The sequence below is a fragment of the Pleurodeles waltl genome, chromosome 7 (assembly GCF_031143425.1).
Source record: "Pleurodeles waltl isolate 20211129_DDA chromosome 7, aPleWal1.hap1.20221129, whole genome shotgun sequence".
Lineage (NCBI taxonomy): Eukaryota > Metazoa > Chordata > Amphibia > Caudata > Salamandridae > Pleurodeles > Pleurodeles waltl.
In genome coordinates, this window is record NC_090446.1 from 1363300776 (window position 1) to 1363318142 (window position 17367).

Genomic DNA, 17367 nt, shown 5'->3' on the forward strand with positions numbered 1-17367 from the left:
TCCAAACCCATATACCCTGTATTAGAAATTTATAAGAGAAAGTATTTGCCTATATTGTCCTATGGAGCTGGTGTTTAGGGCTTCAGGGAAGTGGGGGCAATATCCAAATGGAGTTGTTGCTGTTTATTGGGGGGCTCTCTAGCAATGGCTCATTTTGCCATCCACCAAGAATTGAGTTTGGAGTACATTGAGGACGAGATCAATTTTGCACCAATGTTGTGGTGTACAATCTGGCACAATGAGAAAGCTAGTTTGAACAGGGAAATAGCTCTGGACTGCCTCTCATGTTGTTATGGGAATAGGATACCATGGATTAAATATATTAGGGAAACAACTGCCGCTCTAGGTTCCTGTAGTATAACTCATCAAACAGCATTGAGTTTCCTTGTAGTTTATTCAAATAAGAAAGCACGCCAACACCAGTGTCTGCCTGTTCTCCACCCTGGTCAACTCCAACTGCCCCTTCCTCCAGTTCTCCACATCCTCCCCATTCCATTCTTTCAACTACAAACATTCCGCTAACTCTACATTCTAAGTAAGAACTACATTACACAACACATCTTCCCCCTTTGGGAAATAAACAATAAGTAAAACATAAATCACAAGGAAGGAAAAGAAGGAAAATGATACAAAGTAAACTAATTTACAATACAGATCCTAATTTACAATGTAGTCCTTTAAATGCAAAGGTTTCTTAATCATTCTACCCAATCTGCTCCTGTAGGTTACATTCCTTCCAAGATTGTCCGGATGGTCCTTGGACACTTCCACTTCCTGTGCCGGGATGTCATAATTGTCCATAACATCTTCTGACACCGAATCAGCTTCTAGGATGTTAGCAGCTCCAGAGAAAGTGTCTTCATAAACAGGGTCTAGCCACAAATAATTCTTCATAGGTACAGTAGAATTCGCCCCAACAGCATCACCCAATAACTTAGCACAACGACTCATATGCCACACACGACCGTCACTTAATTTGGCAGAGTTTTTGTATACTTCAAGAACTGTTTTAGGCTCTGAAAACTTAGTATCACCTTTTTTAACTTTACCTGGTAGTTTAACTCGAACAACATCACCTTTCTTCAGACTAACGTCTCTTGCCCCTTTTTTTAAATCCACATAGGTTTTATACAACTCCTGTGCTTTCTGAATATTCTCCTTAATTTCAACAGGTGACCATTCTTTTACTCTAGATTTGCTTGACCAACCCTGATTATCCTTTGTAAATGGAATTCTACCCCTCATAACTGTAAAAGGGGCATAGCCTGTTACCGTTGGGGTGGTTCTGTACATCCGGATCATTTTCTTAACACTAGTTTTCCAATCAACATTTCTAAATGTAGCTAGTTGTACAGAATCTTTAATAACTCGATTAAACCTTTCCACTTCTCCATTTCCACTAGGATGGTAAACAGAAACTAACTTGTGTTCTATGCCATTCCTCTCAAAAAATTCTTCAACCTCCTCACTCTTAAATTGCACCCCATTATCAGTTATTATCTTCCTAGGCAGCCCTTCCCTTTGAAACAGTTCATCCAAGAATATCAGAACATTCTTTGAATAAGCTTTAGAAACAATTTTAATCTCTGGCCACTTTGAGAAGTAGTCTACTGCTACTATAATGTACCACTGCACATTCTCCTCTACAATTGGTCCCATTATATCCAGACCTATAACTTCCCAAGCCATCTCAGGGCAAGGCACGGGATGTAAAGTAGGTTTTAAGGTCACCAGCGATTTGTCAGCATTCACGCATAAATCACAACTCCTAACAATTCTTTCAATATTGACATCCATACCAGGCCACCAATAGTTCTCCTTAACTTTCTTTTTAGTTTTGACAATGCCAAGATGTCCTTCATGATTTATTTTAATAATGGAGTCCCTTAATTTCTCAGGTGGAATTATCCTATCACCCCTCAATACCTTTTCCTGTTCTACAGATAACTCATCTCGTAACTCAAAGAAAACTCTGAATTCTGCTGGCATTCCATTTTTCCCTGGCCAACCTTCTTGAATATACTGTTTAAGCGTGGTTAATATGGGGTCATTTGCTACAGATTCATTCCAAACCTCAGAACTAATGGCCTTCCAATCATAACTCCCTGACCAGGCGACCATGAACTCTTCGTCATCACCCACTAATTCTTTAAGTGGTAAGGGCAATCTGCTCAAACAGTCCGCCACCTTATTTTTAACTCCTGGAACATATACCAAATTGTATTTGAAATCCAACAATCTTGTGGACATTCTAGCTATTCTTGCCGTTGACTTTAACAAACCTTCCGTAGTCAACACCCTGATTAGGGGTTTATGATCGCATCTGATTTCAATGTGAAAGCCCCACAGAAAATTTCTGAAATGTTCTAATCCCCAAACAACCGCCAGAGTCTCTCTCTCAATAACTGAGTACTTCTCTTCTGTGGGAGAAAGCGCTCTAGAGGCAAAGGCTATAGTAACTTCCTCACCAGTGATACCTTTCTGGCTTAATACAGCACCAATACCTCTATTTGATGCGTCAGTAGTGAGAATAGAAGCAAGGTTAGGGTCAAACCCTGACAACGCTTTGCCCTCACAAATCTCTCGTTTTATACATTCAAAATCTTCTTGTAACACATCCGTCCATACACATTTAGGCCTGTATTTATACTTTTTTTGCGCCGCATTTGCGTCGTTTTTTGACGCAAAAACGGCGCAAACTTGCAAAATGCCATTGTATTTTGTAGGTTTGCGCCGTTTTGCGTCAAAAAGCGGCGCAAATGCGGCGCTAAAAAAAGTATAAATACGGGCCTTACATCTTTCTTTCAGCAGTTGTCTTAAGTTAAATGTTTTCTCAGAGAAACTCCTGACAAACCTTGCATAAAATTCTGCTAAGCCAAGGAATGACCGTAATTCGTCCTTATTTCTAGGAGCTGGGGCACCCCTAATGGCTGATAACAACTCTTTTTTTGGTTTAATCCCCCTCATAGTGATTTCATGTCCTAAATAATTTAAGCATTGAACTCCAAACTTACATTTCGAAAATTCAGCTGTCAGGCCATTCTCTCTTAAGATACTTAATACACAATTAACCCTCTTATCATGTTGCAGTCTGTTCCTTTCCATAATTAAAATGTCATCTTGAAAGACAACTACACCTTCCATATTCTTAAACAGTTTGTGCATCAGTTTCTGGAAGACCGCTGCCGCTGAGGCCAGTCCAAAAGGCATACGAACATAACGGAAACAACCCTGAGAGGTCATGAACGCAGTCAGATTCTTAGGCCCGTATTTATACTTTTTTTAGCGCCGCATTTGCGCCGCTTTTTGACGCAAAACGGCACAAACCTACAAAATACAATGGTATTTTGCAAGTTTGCGCCGTTTTTGCGTAAAAAAACGACGCAAATGCGGCGCAAAAAAAGTATAAATACGGGCCTTACTATCTTCATGTAATCTCACCTGATGGTAAGCGGACGATAAGTAAATGGAAGTGAACCATTCCATGTCTTTTGTCAGGGCAAGCATTTCAGAAATTTTTGGTAAAGGAAACCTCTCCACTACTATGTTGTTATTTAGGTACCGCAAGTCGATGCATAGACGAATCTTCCCATTGGCTTTGCGTACTGCGACCAAAGGTGAGATCCATTCAGAGGCATCCACCTCTTCAATAATACCCTTGCGTAGAAGAGACTCTAATTCTTTATTTACTTCGTCTCTTATCACCCAGGGAATATCACGTGATTTGTGGACTTTCGGTACAGCATTATCCTTCAGCACAATTCTATGTGTAAAATTCTTAAGGGCACCAATATTCCCAGAAAAAAGTTCTGGAAATTAGTTCCTCAAAGTAACACTATAACTTTTATAGTCACCCACTACCTTAACCTGTTCCACACCGTTGGGATCCAAAACAATATTCAGGGCCCTTTGATCCAACCAACCCAATACTGCTGGTCCTTCTTCAGCAACATATAATTTGCCCACGGTTCTCCTGCCCTTGAATTCAAAAACCACTTCTCTAAAACCAATCATAGGAATGGATTCACCTGTAAAACTCTCTGGAGACACATCTGTTGGAATTAATGTGGAGCCCAGAACCTTTTGAAATTTATGCTCCCACATATTCTTGTTTATAATTGTGTACGGGGAACCAGAGTCTGCTACGATCAGTACACACACTCCCCCCAAGAGAATTTCACAAACAGGCTTATTTCTAGATTGTAAACTTAAGTGTGATACACAAGAATTTTCTATTTGATTTACTTCTACGCAATCTTCTACATCAAAATCACTGTTAATACCTAAGACATACTCATTGCCCTTTGAATCGGCACTAGAATCAGAATTGCATTCCGAATCTGATTTACTGATCACCGCTGCAACTTTTCTACCTCTTCTACACACTTTAGCGAAATGGGCCTTAATGCCACACTTAGCACACTGTTGGTCTCGCGCCGGACATTTCTTGTAAAATGCTAAGTGCTCTTTACTCCCACATCGAAAACATTTTAGTTCAATATTCTTTGTTTACACCTGTTTCCTATGTGTTTCTTCCTTATTCCTTTTAAATTTAACCTTGCTAACTACTTCATTCTGTACTTCTGTTTTTTCACGATAAATAGCCTTTGCACATTTATTCGAAATTTCAGCTTTTTTGACTAGAGCCGCAACTTCCTCCAACTGTGACTCTCCATGTACCCACAATCTCTCTTGAATGTGAGAATTATTAACATGCATAATGATTTGATCCCTGATAAATTCATTATGCAACCCACCAAACCTACAAGTAAGTGCTAGTTTTTTTAGCTCGGAAACATATTCTTCAATAGATTCTGTTTTCTGTTGTTTCCTACTGAAAAAATTGTATCTGTCAATTGCAATACAGACTGATGTTGAATAATATCTGTCAAGGTCTTCTAAAGCATGAGAAAACACATTCAAATCCCCATCTTGTTGAACTTTTTTTTCTATTGAGTTATACACCTTAAGACCCATAGGACCCAAGCAGTGTAATAAAATGTTCTTTTTTCTAGTTTGAGTCAAATCTTCGTCATCAATAGTATCTAAATAGTTCAAAAAGTATTCTTTCCACTCTAGCCACTTGACATGTTGATCTCCAGTGGAAGTCAGAAAAGGTTGTGGAGGAGTAAGAGTAAATGTTTGAGCAGCACTCATTTTTGTTTCTTTACTTTACAAAATTATGAAAGAAGTCTCTAAAAAAACAAAAAGGTACATCCAATATGGCCGCCGAAAAGACTGGAGAACAGGCAGACACTGGTGTTGGCGTGCTTTCTTATTCCAAAATTCTTGTAGTATAACTCATCAAACAGCATTGAGTTTCCTTGTAGTTTATTCAAATAAGAAAGCACGCCAACACCAGTGTCTGCCTGTTCTCCACCCTGGTCAACTCCAACTGCCCCTTCCTCCAGTTCTCCACATCCTCCCCATTCCATTCTTTCAACTACAAACATTCCGCTAACTCTACATTCTAAGTAAGAACTACATTACACAACAGTTCCCCTTAAATTTATGAGAAGCCAACAATAGCTGCAAAAAGGATCAAGGGTGCATTAGGGAATGTTTTCTCTCCCAGAGACGGGTACACAGAGAGGGTAGAGAATTGTTGAAGCCATCAGTCAGGAACTACTGTCTTGTGCAAACCGAAATGGGGGTGGCACCCTATTTGAGTATAGTCCCAGGCACTTGGGAATACATGTTGCTATCGCGATTTAGGTTAGGCTCAATCAGGTGTATTTTTAGACCATCTTTTTAGCTTCCATTTTATGTTTTTTTTACTGATTGACCTGGAATGTTATATCATTTTTATCTGTATGCTTTTGATATATTTATGAATTTGTGTTCGATATGTGTCTTTTATGATCTGGTTTTGAAAGTGATCGAATAAAGATAAGTTTGAATTTGTCTGACCAGCTGAGGTCATCCTCTGAATGGTGCATTTTTATAATGGTCCACGAGTGGGGCTCCTTGTGTCTGGCATCTGATCCGTGACCTATGCTGAAGAATTCTAGATTTCACGGGTTATGTAGTCTGACCTATATATATGCCAAATCACAGGGACACTTCACACAGTAAAAAACATTCCTAGTATTACAGTCGGAGAACTTTACTTGTTTGTGCATAATCTCATACATAATGACACTTTTAGTATAATTTGCAAACTTGCAAGCAGATTGAAAGCAGCGCAGCTTTGACATCTGAAATGACCAGTTACTGGTGATGAACCTAGCATTTCAGATAATTGTTTAACTTTTGTGGTAAGCCTCGCTGCTCTCACAAGGTGCTCTCACAATTTTGTCCTTTTCCTAAAGGAGAACAAGGGTCTCGGGATTTCTAATCCTGGTAGCATCTGCCAATGTTTTTCAAAAATCCTTTCGATTTTATTTGGTTTGGGGTTTTATGTTAGCATAGGTCAGGGGGTTAGTGTCAGATTCACCTTTTGGAATCAAATGAGTTTCTTGTGGTGTGAACCAGGCTTTGAGCAATCTCTTAGGATAGCCCCTGTCTACTGTCTAACAATTTGTTAACAAGAATGTTTCCATCCTCTTATTGGTACAAGTTCCCCGAATGCGGAGAAATTAGCCGAACTGCAAGTTTTCTTTGTGTGTTCTGGGATGCCCATTTGCAGTAATGTATTAGGTTTTGTGTAAAGGCTAACCACAGTTTTTCCATACTTGCTTCTATGTAGGGGTCCAGAAAATGCACTTCCGTAGAATTATAAATTACTGTGAATTGTAAATCTGGTGATCTCTGGTTCATAAAAGCTTAGCAAGGATGTTTCTGGGCCTGTCCATATCATAAAATATAACCAATGTAGCAATACCATTGGTTTATATGTTGTTGATATTAATTGTTTGCCCCAAAGATCCATTTGTTTTAAAAAAAGACATCTACAGATTCACTATCTCTGGGGCAAAGCTGCATCCCACAGCTACACCTTTAGCTTGGAGAAACAAGTCCTCTCTAAAAGCAAAAAAACATATTTTTGAGGTACAGGGAAGCTAGTTTCGATAGAAACTCTGTGGGTACTTGATGTGAATGCTGTCTGCTATTCCGCACATCCATCAAGACCGCAATTGCTTCGTCCTGCAGGATAATCATGTACAATGCTTCTATGTCAAATGTCAAAAGTAACAAGCAAATCAGTGGTTGTGTCATAAGGTAACCCTTCAATATTTTTGATAAAATCCATTGAATCTCTAACATATGCCCTAGTGGTACATGCAAATGGTTTTAAAAAAACATCAACGAATATTGGGCCATTGTTGTTGGTGACGTAAGGAACAAGAAGAGCAACGTAAGAAGTCTGGAATGCATCAACCTGCGTTCCGTGGTAGCGTCCTGCATTCCATAGCTGCGGCTGACTGAGTGGAGTCCACTGACCTACATGGGAGAAGCCAAAAGCAATGTAGGACGTCTGGAACACAACATGTCTGTGCTCCATAGCTGTGTTTGACATAAGAAATTGGCGACCTACGTGGGAGGAGCAGACTGCATTGCCCCTTGCGTTCCAAAGCGCTGTGTGGGCAAAGTACAAGGTCATGGTCATTGCCCTCAGAGCCGCCATTTTGGAGACATGGTGGTGCAGATATTGCTACAGGTGGCTGAGAGGAAGCAGCTCTTTTATGACTGACCAGTAGACTCACTACAGCTGGGCTTGCTGATGAAAGTGAGGATATGTTCTTTCTGAAGACTACTTGTTGGGACGGTAAGTCTTCTGCATGTCTCTGGAGAGCGTGCTTCCCCTGCCTTATGGTGATCTACAGGCAAGTCACTTAAAAGTTACTGTATGGTTTCTGGATCCCTACCTCAGTGAACATGACAAACATGCATGTCCACTGAGGATCTCCCTGTTTACAGGGACTGAGACCCTACAGCTTAGCTCTGAGGTTGAGGGCGGTATGAAGAGAGCACCCCTATTTCACAGAGAGTGGCTACTGCGCTCTCTACCAAGACGCTGATAGACTGACAGTGGTGGCAGCAATAAATCTATAGTCAGGGATACCTGACACTTGTACCCTTGGTGGGGGAGGGGGGCTACTAGCCACCCTCATGATCAAGTCTGTGCAGTCTTCTTTGCGTGTGGTGCTGTTGCCTTTGTATACCTGGGATGTGTGTGTTGGGGAGCCAGTAGGTTCCCTAGGGGAGAATGGTGAGGTGAGCCATTTTGATTAATATGAGCTGAGCTGTTCTACTTGATATTCCTCTGTGCCCCTCCTTATTCCTTGGAGTAGCTTGGTGGGCTGGGGGAGACAGTTGCTCCTATCTGTGTTTAGATGCCGTAACTCTGCTAGGAGGAATGATGGTCAGTACCTTCTGGTTTGGAGTTAATTAAAATTCCTCTATGGAGAATAGCCTGGGCTAATACCAAGAGCCTGTCCTGAAACACAGTAATTCATCCTATACTTGTCTTATACACGCAGTGAGCATGACACAGATAGGCCTCATGATTGAAGGGGCACCCACGATTCTAAAGTAGCAGATCCTCTGATTGGATCACCCTATCAATCAGAGGTGATAAAAGTCTAGCCTGAGTGGTCAGTGGTTGTTCAAGACTGGTCTTTGGTTCTAACAAGCATCTCTAGAAGCCAGCTGTGGGTCCACGGTGCAAAGGCAAGGAAGCTTGCTCACCGCTTCTGAACTTGAGAGTTTTCTCTGTAATGGATGGCTTCTTCTGTGAAGCGATTTGCCAGCTGTGAAAAAGCTAAAGAATCAATCAGCAACCTGAATGCAGAAGGACCAGCTGTTTGTGGGGCTTGTCGCATCGGCTTAGAAGACAAGAACATTGCAAACAGCTGCTCAAGATAAGGAAGCTTGCAGCACATCAACAGAGGGAGACGGGGAAGCTTAATTGCACCAAGCCTTTGAAGGTGAGGACACTTCTGCCCAGACCCCTCCCCTGTGCTTTTGGTGCCTGGAATACCTACAGTTACAATCTGTAGCTGTGGAAGAGTGTCCTGTGGTACAGGCTCCCTACCTTTCTCTTTGAGATACATGGAGGTACCAGGGTGTACTGGCACTCTGGCCAGCTAGTACCCTCCTACAGCTAGCCAGTGGCTACTGGTCTAGCAGGACTCCAGTAAACTGTGCCAAGACATCAGGCACCTGTGATCAGATCCCTGACACCACCAGAGCGGGTTTCCTTGCTAAGGACAGGAGGGTACTCCTGTTCTTTGGGTGGTGGGTTCTGGGGCTAAACTAGAACGTTTGACTACACATCATATGCTGAAACTACTACATTGCCATACAAGGATTGGTATCATGGCTCGAGCGAATGAGAGCAACCATGTGCAACATGGTCTGTAATATGCAATGCTAATTGTTTGTTTCCATGCTATGTTTGTATAGTGTTTAGGGTCCAGGTGCTATAATACTGTTTGGAGTCAGAACTCTGGCCCAGAGAGTTGTAGATATGATGTTCACGGTTTATCCTAGTTTTATGTGTAGTATATTTCTCTTATGTGTATTAAAGTATTTTTCCTTTTAAAAAGTAAAGCACTGACTGGACATTAATCTTATTAGCTGGTAGTACAGTGTACCCTGTATTCTGAATGTCTAAACCTTACTCACCTCCTTGACTAAGCCTTGGACTGATCTGCCTCGCTAACCTGAGAGAGTCAAGTGCTGGAGAGGAGTACTTAGTTATCCAGTTATGGGTCCACCAATACTGAGGCCCCAGGACACCAGTGGGAGAGACTCTAGTTGATGCGACTGGAGTGGGGTATCCCGAGTGCATTGGTGCCCAGGAAACCGGGTCTAACACTACTGATTTGAGACAGGAAACTCTTTCATTGTGAAAGTTACTAGCCGTGTTTTCTTCGACTACTCAACATTGTTCTAGTTCTGGTACTGGGTTGCAGTTTTAACTATTGAACTAAGGAATTTTGTATTTACATACTTAATTTTTTTTAACCAGCAGCCAGGTTGTGTGCTCTACAGTCGTTAATCACGCTTATAAAAATGTGTTGGTGGACTTAGATAATTATTATTCACCAACACAACAGTATGCTTTGCTAATGATAGATATAATCCTTTCCACAAAAAGTTGGGGGAATAGCTCGTGATTGCGCACAGCAATATCACCAGTGGTCATCTGTAATGGGGTGATTTAGGTCAGATATCCAAGCCAGTTTAGCCCTGGGCATGCTCACCGGCACCGTCCCCTGCATCGTAAGGTAAAATTTGCTTATTAAGCGGCGTAGTACCATCTCTAGAGCCTGAAGCATCTCAGGATTCTTCAGAAAGGAGCTGTGCTGTGAGCAAACAGTGACGCTCAGTTGGTAATAGGTGAATTTGTGTAACATGGTGTCATTAGGAGCCTGCCGGGTGTGCTCTGGCTCTGTAAAAGGTGCCATCTGGGTATATTGCCCCCATAGTTATCAGCTGTAGGGCACGCAGCAGTATGTGTACCTCGATCAGCTGTGATAGGCAAGGATGGGTTGTCTATGAGAAGCATCAAAGAGGCGAATAGAGGTTCAGTTCAGGCTTCGCATCTGAGATCATACCAAGCCCATAAAGTGCAAGCTAGAGTGTCAACTCAAGCTCTTGGATGCCGAGGTGTAAGATATAATGACCTTTTTAGAGGACATGGGTTTATGTTGTCATGTTCTGGGGCTGTGTGAGGCTGGAATTGCATGCAAATTGGGCCTGCGCACAGTAATAATACAGGTCTGGGGTTCCAAGTCCCCCTTGCTTGAAGAGAGTGTGAGGAACTTCCCCAAAATCCTAGGTTGCTTGCCTGCCCAGGCAAGACTCAGCAGACAAAATCGGCACCGCTTACGAAAGTAGAGCGATAGGGGCATGGGTAGATTTTAAAATAAACTGAGGAACTTAGGGAGTACCACCATTTTAGCAATTGCCAACAAGCTGGTGAGGGACAGTAGTAATTTTAGCCAGATGTCTAAGCATTGCTCTAATCATGTGATTGCCCGCCCATAGTTTGCGTGCCATAATTCGTCAAGATCTCTGCTCAACCATATTCCCAGATATCGAACTGGCTCCCTTGCCAAGCAAAGCAGGAATTCAGATGTAAATTTGTCAGTATTTTCAATAAGAGTGAATAAAATGAATTTAGCCCAATTAATGTTTATGCGGGAGAGGCCACTGAAGCTGATAAATTCACGAATCAAAGTGTTCAAATGACCTTGTTGTTGTTCACATATAAAAGTGACATCATCTGTGTACATAGAAACCAAGACCACTTGTGGCGTAAGGCCAATTCCCAGAGTGAATGGTGTTGACGAATATTATGGGGAAGAGCAAGCACTCCTGTCGGGTGCCTTTCCATATTGGGAACAGGGCTGAAACAGTGCCACTGAGACACAGTCTGGAAGTCGACCGCTCATACAGAAGGCCAATTAACTGGAGAAACTTGGGACTCAATCTGAGACAAGCAAGAAGGGCAAAAAGATATGGCCATTCTAGCCAGTTAAACAGCTTAAGGGCTGGATCTATTGTCTGAATAGTGGCAAAAAAGGTGCGCAAGTTGTGTGCCATAGACTGGCCCAGTACACCCGACTGGTCTGGGCGAGCGATCAGCGGCAGAAGTGGTTGCAGGCGAGAGGTAAACAACTTAGCCAGTATTTTATTATCAATAGTTATCATGGAGAGCATGCGGTATGATTTGCATTTGCGGGGAACTTGTCTGGTTTCAAAATAGTTCCAATCAAGGCCTCGCGCAAGGAGGCGGTGAAGACACCCACTTCCAGGGACTTTTGATACATTTCAAGTAGTTGTGGAGCGACGCATAAACTTTATAAAAGGCAGCCATAAAGCCATACAATCCAAGAGCTTTTATCTCCAGGAACCTCTCAAATTACTTGGCCAATGTACTCCACAGTTAAGAGTTCATCCTAAAAATGTGCCTTTGAACATCCTCTATCCACAGTAGTTGGATCGAGTCGAAGTAGGATGTGAAAGCCTCAGAGGATGCAGACTGCGCAGCTGTGTAGAATGAGGAAAAAGAAGAAGTCATCACGCACTGTACAGCTTCGGTGCCGACGTGTGACTGTACATGGTGATCTTCAAGCTCCTATGTGGTCACTAGCCCAGCATTTGCGCAAGAGATTGGCCAGTGTCTTGTCCACTCTATTCCCCACTACATATCTCTGAGAGCGAGCCTCCGGGTCTAAGTAATGCACCTTCCTCTGTGCCGCCTCCTCAAATTCACTTAGCTTGATCCTGATTGCCGCAAGCGTAGATAAATCACAGCTACAAAAAAGTGGCCATTCTAAGGCTTGTATCTTGGCTTCGAAGCCGGACAGCTCTTTCTGCAACAGTCTCAATTTCCCCTCTAATAACCACCTTAAATGCCTCCCAGTGTGTGGAAGGAGATTGGGCAGGTGTCTTATTGCACTCAAAATAGTCAACTATGGTGGTTTTTACCACCTCACGAAATACCTGATCTCTGAGGGCTCCTGATGGGAGACGCCAAGTAAACATGCAGGTTATGCATTCAGGAGAGCGGGGCTCAAATAAAACTGAAGTGTAATCGGAAAGTGTGTGTGGCAGGTGGTCTACCCCAAGAATCCACAATTCAACATCCTGCGTAGCAATCCTAAAGTCAATTCAGTACCATGTGTTGTGCGTGGTAGTTATACAAGTGCCCTCCCTATCAGGCCCATGCCTAGAGCGCCAAAGATCAACTAGATGATTATCTGTCATAAGGAGGGGCAATAGCACGCAGCTTCCGAGTGCGGGCACTTAGTATCACTGTGCTGGTCAATGAGCAGATCAAGGACTACATTAAAGTCCCCACCTCAGAGAAGGGCGCCTGGCCCGAGTGTACCAGCCAAGTGCCAGATCTCTGCAAAAAAAGTAAATGCTATCTGAATTAGGGCGGTATATCAACAGAAGACGGAGTGGATGTCCAGAAAGCATACTGGCTAGTATCACGTATCTGTCCTGGTGATCGCACAGCACTCAGCGCGTTTGCCTAAGCAACCCCTTACGAATAATGATAGCCACCCCATGGGTGCAGTTAGAATAGAATACTGCGTGACTCTCCCCAATCCAACCTGCGCGCACACACACACCCTGGTACCCTCAGTGAGGAGTAGCTCTTGGAACATGCATTTATCTATATTGTGACACTGCAAGTAGGCAAAAATCAGACTGGCTTTGCAAACATGGTTCAGACCCCTAACATTCCTGGTCAGAGTTTTAATCATGCTCAAGAGGGGATGCAGCACAGCGATAACTGCACTAGGTATACAGACAAGGGTTTTTGGATGCAGAAATCCTAAAAAGTGACTGAGTGCAAAGGGAAGGGAAGGAAACAAAAACAGTAATACAACCAAGACACTGCATAACAACAACACAATTCTCAGATATCCCTCCACCAGCCAAGATGTCCCCCTAATCGGGCCAGGCTATCCCACTCCAAAATCATCCCAAGAGGGGTTACCAGAACACATAACATAGGAAACATCCCTGGGGGGAACAAGAGTACCAACTTCTCTTTACCAAGGAGTAGCTGGGAGGCCAAAGAAAGGTCAGTCACAAACACTGGTGACCCATCAGGAGGACAAGCAGCCATGGAGGAGGAATAGTGAGAGGCAACCAAGGCATGCGTAGAAGTAATTCCAGCAGCATATCATCATCAAGGAGAGGGGGGCCTAAGTAAGGAGAGGGGGGAAGGAGGGACCCTTTGGCCTCTGCAACAGTCAATAGGGCAGCTAGCACTTGTTGGTTTAAATCATTATCACTCAGCTGGCCGTGCGGACGCCATGATCATCATGCGGACCTCTCTCTTCAGTGCATGGGATAGTTTTTACAAATTTAATGGTCTGCTTAGGATTGCTGAAATAATGGATCTTGGGCCAGATGTAGCAAAAATTTGCGAGTCGCAAATGACCCGAATCACAATTTGCGACCACGCAAAATCGGAAATGGGATGCAAGAACCCCATTTCCGAATCGCAAATTGCAACGCGAGCCATTACCGACTCGCAAATTCTGCGACCCCATTGTGCGACTCGCAAATAGGGAGACGCAATTTGCGAGTCACAAACCATATGAAAAAGCCACTCGCAAATTGCGACTAGTCGCAAAAAGCCCATTTTGCACACCCAAATTACCACTAACTCAGAGCAGGTGGTAACCATAACCAAAGTATAGAAGGAGACTAATAGCGGCAGCCTAGACCGCCCAGGCAGACATCCTGACCAGATTTGTGGAATTATACAGGACAATATATGCACAAAAGGGTCAGGATGATGAGGCAGGCATAGTGACTATCACCGATGAGGCTCATATCCCTAAAGCAGATGAGGACACAAGAACCAAACTAAACATGCCACTTGATGAGTCAGACATCAGATGGGGCCATCTAACACATGAATATGGGGCAGACACTAGGCACAGATGGGCTCATTGTCAGGTTTTACCAGGCGAATGTGGATTTGCTGTGGGAGCCGCTGCTGGCCATGTACACAGAAGCTTTTGCAAAGGGTGTGTTTAAGGCATCGCTACGAGAAGCCAATATTATTTTGCCCAAGCCAGGCAGAGACCCCACTGACTGAGTCTTACCACCCTCTTTCAATGTAGATGCAAAAATACTGGGGAAAGTACTGGTGCAGCGACTATCTAAAGAGGTCAAGGAAGTTATACGCATGGATTAATTGAGGTTTGGGGGAGGCCGCACCACCACCACCAATATCCGGAAGGCGTTCCTCATTATGGAACAGGCACTAAGAGGAGGGGAGCTGCGTGTGCTGGCCAGCTTGGCTGCCCACAAGGCTTTCAACACTGTAAACTAGACATTTATGACACAAGCCCTACGCAGGTACGAACTGGGGGTGACGTATCTGAGATGGGGGATGCTATAGTACATAAACAGCATGGCTCGAGTGAAGTTGGGCCACAGACTCTCAGATGACTCTACAAAGTGGGGGTCTTGACAGGGATGTCCCCTCTCCCTGCTGATTTTCTCTATGGTTATTGAACCACTATCCCAAATAATATGCCTCAGATTCAAAGACGCCAAGTTCAATGGAGGGAGACAAACGGAAGGTCATCTAGCTGTATGTGGATGATATATTACTGACATTGAGAAATCCTAAGGACACGTGTTGCGTGATACAGGACACACTAGGACAGGTCAGGGCCCACTCAGAGTTTTGGCTGAATGCGGACAAATCAGTTCTTTACCCCATTCAGATGATAGTACCCGCAGCAACGACCTTAGCCAACATAACGGTACAGACAATGCCTGTTAAATACCTGGGGAATCTACCTGAGCTTGGACATGGCCCAGACCTATGCCTCAAATGTGGAGGTATCCTAGAAAAAGGTGTGCACAAATGGTTGATTCCTGATGTCACTTATGGGACGAATAGATGATAACGCTACCCAGGATGTTTTAGGTGCTCCAACACATGCCAATGTGCATCCCTCAGTCCTGCCTTCGTAAGCTAGATGAGTTACTCAGACTATCGTCCAGGGGATGCGGGAGGGGTGGATTAGCATATTAGCCCTAGTTTAGGGTTCTATCTTTTGGGCTTCATGGAGCCCTTGCACCGTTCCAACAATTGATCAACTAGGTCTACACCCACATCTCCAATACGCAGCCATGTATTTGGATAATACTGTTGTATTTAGCCCTTCCTGGAATCTGCATTTCCAACACCTGAGGGCTGTCCTCACTACCATCCTGGAAGACGGAATTACAGTAAATCCAGGAAAGTGTACCCTTGACACTGAATCTATTCATTACTTGGGATATCAAATCAAAGTTAGACAGACCAGCCTCAAGTGGATAAAGTCAAGGCTCATTAGAGATATTTCCAGACCTTAGAACAAGAGGGTATCCTGTCCTCTTTAGGTGTAATGGGTTATTATAGGCGTTTTATTCCCCACTTCTCTGAGCTGGCTGCTCCTCTCACTGACCTTAAGACTAACCAACCGGCAAAGTTTAAACGCTGGTCTCCGGCCTAACAACAAAGCTTTGACCTTATGAAGGATATATTGTGTCAGAAGCTAGTAATCTTGCAAACTGAAGCCTCTGGTCACGGACTGGGAGAAGTCTGGTCACACCTGGATCAAAATGATCTCTTATGCCCTTTGGTTTACATTAGTAGAAAGCTTCTTTGCTACAAACAGCATTATGCCACTATTGAAACAGAATGCTTAGCCATAAAATGGGCCATGGATGCTCTCCAGTACTATTTGTTGGGTCATACCTTCATATTACTTACTGACTACGTTCCCTTGGTCTGGTTGGCCCGGAACAAGCCCAGGGTCTCAAGGTGGGTCTTATCGCTCCAACTTTTCTCTTTTCAGGCTCGCCAAAGGGCTGGAAAACTGCAGGCTATTGTGGACTTTCTCTCCTGACATGCGGGGTCTGTATGGCCATTCCTGGAAGGGAAGTATTGTGACCTAGAGTTGGAAATGGAGAGCAAGAGCATCATCATGGCTGATACAAAATGCCCAGCAACTACATGACCATGCATCAGGAAGTAGCCACCGGTATATGAGGGGGGTGTTCTGATCATAATGGCAGGTTGCAGAAGGCGAACGAGGAGAGGCAGGCAGGCGAGAAGGACCCTGAGGGGATTGTGGAGCCAGAGGAGACCAGGGTCTTGGCTCCAGGCAAGTACACAGTTTGTCCCTCACCAAGTGGGTGTTGGAGTGCAAAGCACTTCCTGAGCTTTAGTGGCTGTTAAATGAGACATGTTGCTGATGGCCTAGTAAGGCTGATACGGCTGGCACAATTAGGAAACGGCATGGGGTGTTCTGGAGTCTTTTTTTCAGTAATAAAGGGAGCAGCACTATCATGGGGAATAGTGAAGGATAACAAAGGTGAAAGGATATAACAATACTCAGGACCTCTTGTTGTGCTCTCCTGAGGGTCGTCTACCTTCCTTTAAAAGGAACGCCTGTGAACTGTCTAGGGCAAGAGAAAAAGAGAACCATTTCAATCATTAAGACATTTTTTCTTGTATTACTAAGAATAAAAAACCCTTACACCCTACCTCTGGATGATGTTATGTCTGGCAACCTATTACACCACTTTTGAAGAACCAATGTGTCACACTAGGGTGGAGGGCTGCCCCACTGTTTAGGTAGACAGGCTAGCACAAAGAGCAGAGAGGGGAAACAAGTTACCAAACTGATTTCCCCAGGGGCGTGTAGCCCTGAGGCAGCCACACTCCTGGGGTGGGCTAGGGAGGTCTGAGAAAGGGGTCTCACCATCTTGGGAGTGGGCAGAATGGTTTATCCTAGGATAGCCAGAGTGGTCTCAGGTGAGAGGGAACCTGGTGGTCCTTTGGTTACCAACTACATCATGCCCTGAGGGCATTTTCCGAGCATAAGGATTTCCTAATTGCGATTAGTCGCAAAATGACGTTTTAGGAAATGCAATTACAAT